Source organism: Manis pentadactyla, chromosome 1 (genome assembly GCF_030020395.1).
Source record: "Manis pentadactyla isolate mManPen7 chromosome 1, mManPen7.hap1, whole genome shotgun sequence".
NCBI lineage: Eukaryota > Metazoa > Chordata > Mammalia > Pholidota > Manidae > Manis > Manis pentadactyla.
This window is the reverse complement of record NC_080019.1, coordinates 201518045-201530832: the sequence shown is the minus strand read 5'-3', so window position 1 is coordinate 201530832 and position 12788 is coordinate 201518045. Positions and strand designations below refer to the sequence as shown.

At 55.6% G+C, this 12788-nt stretch overlaps 1 protein-coding gene across 2 annotated transcripts in view; it reads right to left on the bottom strand.

Moving 5' to 3' along the window:
* FBLN2 (fibulin 2) overlaps positions 1–10986 on the bottom strand; it is an 82558-nt gene extending 71572 nt beyond the window's left edge. For both annotated transcript variants that reach the window (XM_036911490.2, XM_036911491.2), the window contains exon 1: positions 10832–10986. The gene's annotated coding sequence lies outside the window, so the exon portion shown is untranslated. The remainder of the gene's footprint in view (positions 1–10831) is intronic.
* Positions 10987–12788: the final 1802 nt, after the last annotated feature.

Genomic DNA, 12788 nt, shown 5'->3' with positions numbered 1-12788 from the left:
CAGCTCCCTCAGGCCTTTGCAGTGCCAGTGCCCCAATTTACTTGCACGGCCCTGAAATTCAGGAATTTCTCAGGGCTGCCAGTGGGGCAGTCAGTGGGCACCAAATGTTTGGGTCTGGCCCAGGCTGTGGCATAACACTTGGGCCCCCCAAGGCCACCAGCCCCCGCTGCCGGAGCAAAGACAGATGTGAGCAGGACCAAGCTCTGGCCTCTCGAGGCTGCTGGGCGACTCAGGGCACGTGGCTGTCTGAGCAGCCATGCTCTCATCTGCACAGGGGCCCAATGACACCAGCCTCTCACAAGGCTGGGAGGACTCAGCAAGACGAAGTAAAGACCCTAGCGTCATGCCCGTCATACAACAGGCATCCAGCACATGTGCAATGTGAAAAAGATTACTGTCCCAGCTACTCTGTTTCACATCTCCTCAAGTCTGCCCATTCCTTTGTTCCCTCTGCCGGGCACACCCTTCTTCCCCTTAGCAAACTCCTATTCATCCCTAAAGGCCCCACTCTATATCCCCTCCTCAGGGAAATGTTTCCTCAGAGTTCACAGCTGCTTCTCTTGACCTCCCTATACTCTGTACATGGGAGTTCTGAGCCTTTAGGGTCCAGAGACAAGAAGGATGAAAAAACAAGAGGTTTAGATCAAACCTTCAGAGAGTAACAGATTCTGTCCCATCCTCACCACTTGGGGGAAGTGCAGCTGGATTGGAAGTCAGGACCCCGCAGCCCCCACCCACTCTCTCCAACTCCCTATTTGCTGCAAACCACCCGAGCTGGTGAAGAGCTGATGTTACTCAAACTAAAACACCCTCACACTCCCGTTGGGATGGGTCCACTGTGTGAGACAGGACAGGGAAAGAAATGTATGGGCCTGTTATATGCAGCAGGTCGGTGATGCTAAGGGGATCACTGCCCCCTTCTCCTGGTAAGAGGACCCCAATTTTCCTCTGCGGAGCCACCCTCTCTCACCCTCAGGCTACATGGACTGCAGGATGGCCAACGAGAGGCCTCCACCCCCGCCCCACCCGAGAGTGAAGGGACATGGACGGCCACACAGCCCAGTGACATGGGCCCACGCAGACTCCCGAGCTCAGAGGAGTGGGCCTGGAGCTGCTGAGCCACCTGACTGCCACCACATGGCGGAGCCTGCCTGAGAAAAACGCCACATGGAGAAACAGTCTTAATGGCATCGTCAGAGCCTCTGGATACAGCCTAGCCCGAAGTTCAACTCTGTACTTTTTAGTTACATGGTTTTTTGCTTAAGTTTTACTTTACATCATCTGCAATCAAAAAAATCATGACATTTGTGACGAGAAAAAGCAGGAACAGCAACTGCATGGCATCTGTTGCTAATTCAGCTCCAAGGATGTTTGAGTTTCTGAAGTTACTAGACTTTATCGCTGCAATAGACACCGCTCAGGGTGGCAGTGGGCTTCACTCAATGCACATCCAGCCCCTGGCGCAGTGTCAATGTCATGACTAGGTCAATATCAAGCCCCCACCCCTGGCCAGAGCCAGCTGTCCCCAGGGAATTTTTGCCCTAGCAGAGGTCTTCCCCAGGAGTTTGAACTAGACCTAAAAGAAAACACAGACCATCTCTGGTGGAATAAAGTGTGAGCCAGAGGACCTCCAACCTGAGGATGGGCACATTTAAGTCATTTGGAGAGAATCGACCAGGCTCAGAGAGAAAAGCAGAGACAAAATAAAGATGGAGTATGAGGCAGTCTTGGTGGCACTGGAGTCCCTATCTGCAGCTTTCTCCAAGGCCAGTAGTCCCTAGTCTTTCCTAGCAAAGCAATGGAGCTCTCTGCTTCTCCTGAGTGGCCTCAGACAGAGAGAACCCCGCATGATGACGCCTTCCCCCCAGCAATGGAGGGCCCCCCTCTGAAGCTGGCAGTAGGGGAAATCACTGTGAGGGACAGAGCTCAGATTGTGGGGAGGCCACCACGTGGTATGCCGAGGCCCTCCATCCCTCTGAGACTTCCTGAGGTCTGGATCCGAGGAGGGGCCACGCCTCCTACCCAATGCACAGGAAGCCACAGCCATTCTGAGGGGCACACCTGGGTCAGACATGTCCTGCCCTGGGGTCACGGTGGGGGCCTTCAGGGAAAGGCAGTTGATGTCACCATATCCTTTCCATCCCATCAGGTCATTAAACTAGTCTCTCACTTGTGAGGCTGTAAAGTCTGGGAATCAGTTGAAAACAAGTCGGGGGTGGAAAAGTAAGAGCACTGTGGCTAATTAAGGACCCAACCAGCCATTACTGTGGGGTTATTGATATTACCCATGAGAAGTAGCATTAATGACCTCTGCTCACCTGAACACGGCACTTGATAGTTTACAAGACAAGGCACTGTCACATCTAGACAGGCCTAAGTGCCCCTCTCGTCCAAGGACTAGGTCCTGCTCCACCTCACCAGGCACCATCACCCTCTTCCCTCAGCACCATAGCCCTGGCCCAAAGTCCCAGCCTGCTACCCACTGGCATAGACTCCAGGCCACGGATGCCCAGGGGTACCCCCAGCTCCTGGGTGAGAACCTGGGACTTGGTCTAAGAGAAGACAGCCCCTGCTGGAGGGGCCGCAGCCTCCTCTCACAGCCCTGGCAGCAGTAAATGTGCCATAGGGGGCCCAGAAAGCAGGAAGGAGTCCCGGGAAGACAGGAGGTGTGGAATTATCAGCCAGAGGGGTCTGTCCAAGCAAGGGTAGAGATGAGGTCAGGTCTCAGGGACAAGGCAGAAGTACAAGAGGCGCCAGAGTGAGTAATTATCCCCCTCATTATTCTCTTTCCACCCATGAGGATCACAGAGAGCTCTCCATGGGGCAGCGGTGTGCTGTGCACAGCTCCCTGACACTTGCCAACCTTCTTTTTTAAGGAAGACAGGGCAGGACAATGTGGAAGTAAGGAAGAGAAGCTGGCTAGGACTCGAAGTCCTGCCGGCTTTACTTTCATGGTGTTGCTGATTTAGGCAAAGTGATCCTGATTTTATCTAGTTGTGATAAAAGGCCTCCTTTTAAAATAAGTACAGGTAAAACAAGGAAGGGATTTTTAAAATATATCATGTATAATGTGAAGGCCCTGGAGACAGGGTGATATAGGAGAAAATGTGACGGTGTTTTGCTAATCATCACTTGATTAGAAAAAGCAGCCAACACCTGCTGGCTTTTCCCCAAGAAAGTGCACAAGGTCCCCTAGGGGGCCTGCTTCCACCAGCCTGGTAATCAGACAGCTGCCACCAGGGACTCTGGGATACCTACAGCCAGACAACATTTGAATTAACCTGCTCCAAGGACAGGCAGGGGAACAGATAAGGGACACTGAGATGCTCGGCCGGCACCAAACCATGAGGACAGCTAATCACTCAGCCCTCAAAGACAAGGGAAGTTGATGTGGTAACCATGGTAATGAGCGGCGGTCTTGAGCGTATGCATGTGTCTGTGTGTGTACATACTTGTGTGTGTCAGGAGTCAAGGGTACAATGTGGTTGTGCCTTTGAGGAGTTGGCATGTGTCAAGACCACGTGTGCCCCAACCCCCTGAGCTGGCCCTGATCCTCAGGGGTCCGTGTCTTGCCCCAAGTGGTCCCCACTCTGTCCCAGTCCCTGCAGGCTGCATGCTCTAGCTCAAAACCCTTCTCTGGCTCCCTATTGCTCAGACTACAGGCCAAAGACTCCTGGGGGGCTAGGGAGGTGTTCTCCAGGGGGCCCAAGAGTTCACCAGGAGAATATCTGTAATGTGTTTTCAGTGTGGGGAGATACTGAGAAAAACAGAATTTTCTGGATCGCCAAAAACTCTTGGTGACCAAAGCAGCAGCTAAGAATTCAGGGCTGAGGTGGCCGACCTGGCCTTACCAGGAGCCGGTGTGTCCCGACCACAAGGCCAAGGCCTGGCCCCAAAAAGTAATGGAAGAGTGGGGTCATGACACGCAAAAGAACCAAGCTAAGATGTATTAACTAAGCACTGAATACTTGCCAAAAGCCAGGCATGGGGTTCTCCGTGTGTCCTTCAGTCTACACACCAACCCTACTGGGTGAGCACCACCACCAGGCACATTCTACAGATGGAGGAGCTGAGGGTGGGAGAGGAGATCCCTCATTATCCAGGATCAGGGGGCTCAGGCCAGGCAGGTGCGCAGGCCCCCTCCATGCTTCCCTGGCCTGGCTAGGTCCTCACCCTCTGTCACTCCACACTTCCCTTCTTCCCACATTTCAGGCCATTCCTGGGCACCAAAGGACAGCAGAGCCAGACGGCTGTCCCCAATTTGCAGATGAGGAAACTGAAGCCCTAGGAGGTGAGATGGGCTGAGGCCAGCAGGGTCACCCCAGGTGCATGGGTGCTCACTGCCCCCACCTTCTCAGCCAGGCGGAGGCTCCCAGCCCTGGGCAGGCAGCCAGGCAGCACCACTTCCTCACCAGCACTGCGACCTGGGAGGGGTCATGCTGGCCTCCTACAATACAGCATCCCCCCACCAGAACAACAAGGCTCCCCACCCTCAAGGAAGGAAATAAGCTTTCCTCAAACCCACACTTTCTTTGCAACAATCTCCATATATGAGAAGACAGGCATTTTTGCAGTGTTTCCAAATTCCAATAACTATGAGGCCAATGGTACGAAATGACGCACGGCTTGACCCTAGAGGAGCCCTGGGAAGGGACCTGCCTGGAGGTGACTTAGAGGCACATGCATGCGTGCCAGTGGTTACCCGTAATGAAGCGGTGGCCTGCCCGGGGCAGGACCTGGAGGTGGACAGACCTGGCTCCTGCCCCCATTCTTCCTCCCCACTCGCTATGTGACCACAGACAGGCACCCTCTCTCTGAGCCTCAGTTTCCCTGCCCTGTCACCCTCCCAGGCCTCCCACCTGCCATCTTTCCCCCTCCAGTCACACCCCCACATCTGGACTGCAAGAGGGACCCTCCAACCCTCTGGCCATGTCCATCTCCTGCTCAAAGTACCCCAAGGCTGTCCCTCTCTAGTCCTAACAGGATTTGAGGTCCTCTGTTATTGGGGTCCCATCCACCAGCCCAGGCTTACTTCCTACCTTTCCTCCAACCCACTTCTCAGAGAGAAGCAGTTTTCTCCCATTCCTGTGACTCACTCACTTTTTTACCTTCACATCAGAGTGCCGGTATCACCTCCTCCAGGAAGCCCTCCCTGACCACCTCCCCATCTCCCATGGCCTCTGTGCTCTCCACCAGGACAACCCTGACTAAAGCATCTCAGAACTGCCTCTGTGAATCCCTGAGGCCCTCAGGATGGCCATAGTTGGGACTATAGGCTGGCACACACCAGAGGCTACTGCAAGTGCTATGCATGAGGAAGAAAGACCTTGGACATATGTTCCTGGCATAGATGTCCAGGGAGCCACTACCCAAGAAGCCCCAATCCCACAAGCCTCTCCCCGCTGCTCCCAGTAATGCCTGGTCAGGGTTCCGAACCCTCCCTGAGGAAGGCCACAACTCCACCACTCCCCTCTGCCCCAGAAGGCCCAGCTCCAGGGCCCAGCAGCTCTGCTGACGGCAGCAGGGGAGACCTCAGCCCTTCCTGGATTCAATCCTCACCCAATGAGGAATAAAATCAAAAGCCCTCCTGTGGTCCCCAACCCACAGCCCACCCCCTGTGGTCCTGTCCTCTGGTGGCTCCAGGTCATTTGCCCCTGCCCTGTCCTCTGCTTCAATGTCCCACGTCACCAAGATGTCTGCTCCACTGACCTTCACTGATGTTCTACCTAAAACAACTCCACCCCCACTCCCAATCCCAAACCAGCTTCCTCTGCTCTTCCTCGCTCTCACAGCCAGCAGGGGACACTGCACTCAACATCCATTCAGCTCCCTGCTCTGTGTCTCCCACCAAGAATCTATGGGGGCAGAGGACAGCATCTTGGTTACTGTTTTATCCCCAGCGCTCAGAACAGGGTCCAGCTCCCAGCACGTGCTCAGGAAATATCTGATGAAGGAATGAGTGATCTCATTTCCTCCTTCCTAAAAGATAGGGTTATGACATCCATTTTACAGATGAGGAAACTGAAGCTCAGGTAGGTGAGCCACTGCCCACAGGGAGCATAGTCTGTGAGTGGCACTGCTGGGACCTGAACCTTGCAGGATGCCAACTTTGGGGACTTTCCTGCACCCAGCTGATCCCTGCTCCAGCCCCCCCTGGGGTCTGGACCTGCAGCGAGTCCTGTGGTCAGCCAGTAGTGTAGACTGCAGAAACAGTCTCAGGACAGAACAGTAATAAGGGCTGTGGTGCCCGCTCCAGGAAGAGCCAGCGATCAAATCACCAGAAGGAAACACACCCACAGGAAAATGGGGTAAGGAAAGGGGGAGAGAGAAAGAGTGGGCTTTTTCTTTTGTCCATTTGCCAAACTTTGCAAAAAGTGACTTTGTTACCATCCAATTTTAATCACAGTGGAAACTTTTGTATACCACGGCCAGGAAGAAGTCAGGCTATTCCACAACAAGGTTGGGAGAAGTAGGGAATTTAAAAACCATTCTTAAATACTTCCACTTAAAACTCACAAATGAACAGTCACCCACTAACTGTGAAACTGCTTTTTAACTTAATGTTTTGAACAGGCAACAGTCACATGGCTCAAAAAGCAGAAAATATTAAAAAGCACACAGGGGAAAGTGTCACCTCACCATTGTCCCCTTGCCCCTCACCTGCCCACTCCACCCCCAACAAGGTAACACAGGTAACCACTGAAACTTGCTCCTGGTGTCCCCTGCCAGGGTTCGTTGATGCACATACAAACAAATGTGGATTTATAGTTCTCATTTGATACAAGAGGGAGCATGCTTTACGTGCCATTCAGCAACCTGGTTATCTTCTCTTAATAGATCTTGGAGATTTTTCCATAGAGAGTGTCTTCCTTTTTCACAGCTGCATAATATTCTACCATAAGGCTGTGCCAGCATCCATATACACACCCTAGCTCTCAAATGTCTGTCAACAGACCTATCTCCCCTACCTGCCTGTGGCTCCTCAAGGGTAGAATTGTACCCCAGCAGGAGGCACAGCACAGGGCCAGCTCAAGTGTACAGCTATCAGGCAGTTTACCACTTCTGCCAGCACCCACTCCATGGAGACACAAAGCCTCCTGATCTTGCACCTGGAAATCATATTTCATCACTCTCTAGATTGGAACTTTTCAGTAGCTTTCAAACTCCCTGCCCCATCCCCTCTACCCCATCCCTCGCCCACTCCAGCCTCCTCCCTTTGTCACACATGCGCACACACACACACACAAAACAGGGTCCTACCTCAAGCCTGCTGCACTAGCTGTGCCCTCTGCCTGGCATTCCCTTTCACCACTCCCATCTCAGCTCAGAAATCCCCTCCTCAGAGGGCCCTCCCACCCTCCTGGATCTGGTTGCCCTGCTGAATTAAGCTCCTTTATAGACTTGTCTAAAATAAACTTAATTCATTTGTTTGTTGCCTGATTCCCCCCACGTCACCCCTGCAACGAGAACATAAACTACACAGGAGCAGAGACAGTGTCTGCATTGCCTACCATGAGCTCCCTTTCTGGACCCGGCCTGGCCTGGGACATGACTCCCACACTTGGCCCAGGAGAGCCTGCAGCTCCCACCTGAACAGAATGATCCCTGCCAGCCCTCATGGAGGTTGTGGGACTGGCAGGACACGGTACCCAGAATCCTGTTGCAGGCTGAAACTGCACCTCAGGGCAAGGCCTTCAGCTAAGAAAAGCCCCTCAGATTTCAGCACACTCGGGTGGGGGCTACGCTCAACTACCTTCTGGACAGCAGACTCCAGGATTCCATCTGAACCTCCCATTTCAGGACTACAAGTCCTGGAAAGCCACCAGATAGTACCCACTTGACAGAATGGAAGCCTGAGGCCCAGAGAAGGATGGGACAGGCCCTCTGCACCATTCTGTACAGCCAGGCCCAGCATCTTCTTCCCTAGAAGGAAAGAAAGCCTCCAAGAGGTACAAGGAAAAGGCTGGGGGCTGCCCGCCATCCCCATGTCCCATATGCTGCTGAGAGGGCTGGACCTCATTTGGTCAGTCAACAAACTCCCAGGTGGCCACAGACCATGGGAGCACTTTGCTTCCATGAATTCAGCCACATATGCGTGGCAGGCAAGAGGGAGCAGAGAGTCACAGGAATGAGGACTTACAATCATGCAGGACTGTCCTACCTCCTGCCACACATCAAGAAGCCACGCCACCCAAGGGAGTATGAGTCCAGAGATGGAGCCACCTGTTCTTCTACCTGAGTCCCTCCTTGTGAAGCATCACATCCACCAAGGCCAACCAGGGGTTTCGGGGGAAAATGCTCACGACCACAGCCCCCCAGTGCAAGGCAGACATCGAATCTCATGTCCAACAGGCTACACGCAATATTCCCAAGCAGCTCACAAGACTCGGTGGTCTTCACCCCAGTGGTCATGGGGTCATGGGTTAATGTGACCATCAAGGCTAGAGCAGGAAAGTATGCTGGGCTTTCAGGCCAATTAAAAGGAACCTTAGCTATCATCTAGGCTGTGTGAGATCTTCAGCTTAAGCCCTGAATCTAGCTCCACCTTGACCATGGCAGAGAACGCAGCTTCTCTTCCCTCAGTTCTTCCACAAGCATTTATTAAGCATCTACTGTACCAGGTATAGACCTGGCTCTGGGAATTTGCCCAGGACCAGTGAGACCAAGACCTCCCTCCTGTAGATTCATTGAGAGGGGAACAAAAAACTTGCCTTTAGGATCAGAAAAACCTGGGCTGAAATGTTAGCTCTGCCCATAGCTTGTTGGGAAACCCTTTCTGAGCCTCAGTTTCCTCATCTGTCAAATGGGGTAAGAATGTGACCATGCGGAATTGTTGGCTGGATCTGGGAAGAAAGGTAATGAATGAGGCCTGGCTCTGATTGTTACCTTTCTCCCATGGGGCCCCCAGGCCACCGTACCCCACAAGCCCAGCAGAAAGTGCCTGCATCCATCACAAACATGCCCTGTGGTCCAGTCCCCTGGCAGGCCTCTCAGCACTCCACTGTCTAAGGCCTTGAAGGGTACGAGGCTCACTCCAACATGGGTGAGGGAACTAGCCAAGGCCCACTTTGGGGTGGGCAATGCAGCAAAACAGCCCAGTTTATATGGCAGGCACAGCCAGTGTAGAGGCCTATGCAGGCCAGGTAGATCCAAGAATATATAAGCAGGCCAGGTGGCGACTATGACTACAGGGCAGCAGGCAGACAGCACTAGCTCATGGACACCATGCAGGGATGTGGACCCTGAGCTGCCGGACCTTGCGATTTTTCAGGAGAAGATGGAAATCCGGACTTTTATGTGAAACCTGCCAATTTGTAAATGCTGGCAGCTAATTAAATTTTTAGAAATAATAACAACATGGTAAGAGCCAAACAACACACACAGGGCCAGCCACGGCCAGGGCTGGCAGGTCTGCACTGCTGGAATAAGATTCTTTGATTTCACCCATTGCCTGTCCACAGCCCCCATCACACAGCTCTGGATGCAGAAGGGGAGGGAGAGAAGTTGAGGGAGCAATAGTTCCTGGTCCCTCCTTTCCTCCTGGTGGGGATCTTCACCCCCATTTGCAGAGGGGGAAGGTGCGGTTCAGAGCCCCAGTCATTCAGCCACAAACATGTGCCAGGCCTACTCATCAGGGTTCACTCTGGGAGAAGCCTGGACCAGCACCCTTATTCTGGGTGATGAAGAGCATCCAAATCTTTTTTTCTTTTTCTGGCCTGTCATGGCGACACCTGCTGGCTCAGTCCAGCTTTGGACCAGTCCAAGTGGCTGTCAAGCTGAGGCTGGGTGAGACTTTGTGGTCACAAGAAAGAAGGGAGGGAGGGCACCCCACCTTGGGAGAGTGAGGTGGGGGGATGGGAGAGGATGCAGGGCCTGAGGAGGGGTGGGGAGGTGGGAGAGTCAGGCCCACCCGTACAGGCTGAGCCCCTGCTTGTACTCCCCACAGCCACCCAGGCCCCACCACAAGGAAGCCAGGAGACACCCGCACCCTGACTCTGGCTCCCAGCCCTCAAGACAGCTCCCCAGAGGGCACCCGTGGAGGTGGGCAGTGTCGGGGTGCATGGTTCTATGAAGTTGTTTATGACTCTGTTTGGGACTCCAGGTATGTGAGAGAGATGTGTGTGAGGCACACGTGTGTGACAGACATGCGTGCATGTTAGACATATGAGTTCAACAGAGACACAACTGTTTGATAGAGGCATGTGTGCCTGGGAGACGCCCATGTGCAAGGCATGTGTGCATATGAAGCATATGTGCGCGAAAGGGCGGCTTTAAGAAATGAGCGTGAGAAGACCAGCCTGTGGGAGAGACGGGGGATGCGTGGGGCTGTGCGGCGGGGGGATGGGTGCCGGCGGGGGCGGCATGCGCCCCCCGGAGAGTGGGCCGGACCCTCTGCAGGCTGCGGGCGGGAGCGCGCCCGTGTGGCAGTGAGTGACCGGGTGGGAGGCAGGGGTCGGCGGCACTGAGGACGTGAGCGGGAAGGCGAGGGTGGTGCCCGACTGCGGGGCCTGAGGGGCGGCGGGACCCCGAAGGGGGCGGTGGGAAAGCAATGGGACGAGGCTGGGGGGCGGCCGGCGAGATGCGGCGGAGGGGGAGGGGCTGGGACCCGGGGGAGGGGGGACCCGTCCGCGGACCCCGAGCCCCCCGCCCGGCGCCGGCCTCGGTGCCCTCATCTGTCCGGCGGGGCCGGCGCGTGGACACCCCGCGGCTCTAGGCGCACGTCCGCGAGGCCGCCGAGCCGTCGGGGCGGCGAGCGCCCAGGGGCCGGGCGCGGAGAGCGGCGCGGAGGGCGGTGGGGGCCGCGGGCGGGGGAGAGTCCGCGCGCACTCACCGCGGGGCGCTCCGCACGTCCGTCCGTCAGGCCCTCCGAGCGCCGGGCCGTCGGCGCGCCAAGAGCAGTGAGCCCCGCTGTGTGCGGCGCGGGGCGGGGCCGGCGCGGAGGGGCGGGGTCCGCCCCCTGCCTCCGCCTCCGGGGCGGGGTCTCGGCGCGCGGCGGCGAGGGGGCCGAGCGTGAGCCTCTAGCTTCCAGCGGAGAAATGCGCACCCAGGCCCAGAGCCGCACGGGGTCTTTGCTTCGGAGCCCAGAGCACCCTTCTCTCCGCGCTGCACCCTTCTACCCCCTCCCAGTGTAAACTCTGAGTCCCAGATCTGGCACCGCCGTCTCAGCCAGGGCAGCTTTGGCCCCTCCATCTCAGCCAGGAAGGGTCTCAGGGTCCCCACCGGGAGGATGGGCCCAGCACCCCTGGGCACCTTAGGAGGGCCTGAAGGGCCTGGGCACAGCATTGCCAAGAGGCAGGGCGGTGATAGGGTCAGAGGGCTGGCGCAGCCAGGCCCAAGCCTCCCCAGGCCCCTTGCTTCCTGCCCTGGGGGCTCCTACACTCCACCTGGCCTGCCGGCACCCCACACTGCTACAAGTCCTTGGGCCGATGGTTTCCAGCCCCCGGCTTTGGGACAGCCTAGTTTTGTCCTTTTCCTCAGTCCGCACAGCTGCCTGTGACCACTGGGCGACCTCAACCGAGGCCTCAATCTCTGTGAGCCTGGCCTCCTCATCTCTCGAAGGAGTTACCCCCCTGGCTGTTAGTGCTGAGCCACAGGGCCCAGGAGGTGGTGAACACTCCGCAAGTTGTAAGCTCAGAACCTTAGTGGCCGTACTCTGATGCCACAGGTGAGGCAGGGTCCCCACGCACCCACTTTGCCGACCAGGAACGTGTGCCTGGTGAGAGGCCCAATGGGAAGCAGGCAGTTGGCAAGGGGCTACCTCCCAGGTCCTTCCTCCTCACCAAGGGCTCAAAATCTCATTCCCAAACCCACACAAGCAAGATCCAGCACTGCCAGACCAGAGCAAACATTCACACCGGAACAGCCCAGGTGAAAGGGGTCCTGGGCTTTGGCACAGGGACCCCAAACCCCCAGTCCCTTCCTCACCACAATTAGGGTCCCAAGGCCAGACAGGCCTGCAGGGAGTCAGGATCAGGGAATTCTGTCCCTCCATCTCTGTCTCTCTTTGTCAGTTTCTGTATCTGGCTCTCTCTGGCTCTTTTTATTGTAATAAAACTCTCAATAGCATAAAACCATTTTAAAGTTTTAAAGTGAATAATTGATTAGAGCAGTCACAATGTTCTCTTGTCCTCCCTTAGTCATATGCTCTCTCTGTGTGCCTCTTCTCTCTTGGTCTCTCTCTGTTGCTATAAGTTAACTTCTCTCTCTGCATCTCTTTGGTGTCTCATTCAGATGGTCCATGTCTCTCTGTCTCTCTCAGGTTGTCTCTCACTCTCCTCCCACTCTGCATCTCCATCTCTGTTTTGGCATCAGTCTGTCTCTTACTCTGTCCTTTCTGGTCTCTGCACTTCCTTGGACTCTGTCCCTCGGTCCATCTTTCTCAGCCCTGGGGCCACATCGCTAGGACTTGAGGCCTAGGCCAGCACCTCCAGGACCTCCAGGACCATGTCCCATCCCTGTCCAGAGACACGTAGCCCAGCCGTCACCCCCTCACGCTAGGGCAGCAGCCATGGGCCCAGAGAGTGACACAGCCCTACCCCAGGGCCTCACCATCACCCAAGGACAGGGGTGCGGCAGCCCAGAGCAAAGGCCAGGGAAGGGAAGCCACTTGTCTAGGGTCACACAGCTGAGAGGAAGTGAAGCCAGGAAGTGCCCAGCAGCTCATACAGGTTGGCCACAGAGGAGCCAAGAGGGGATAGAGGGCCAAAGCTGAACCGAGACCTAGGTGCAGCCTGTCCCAGATCTCTGTCTACCCCTGGGCTGTCTGGACCTTTTTCCCCACTGGAGCT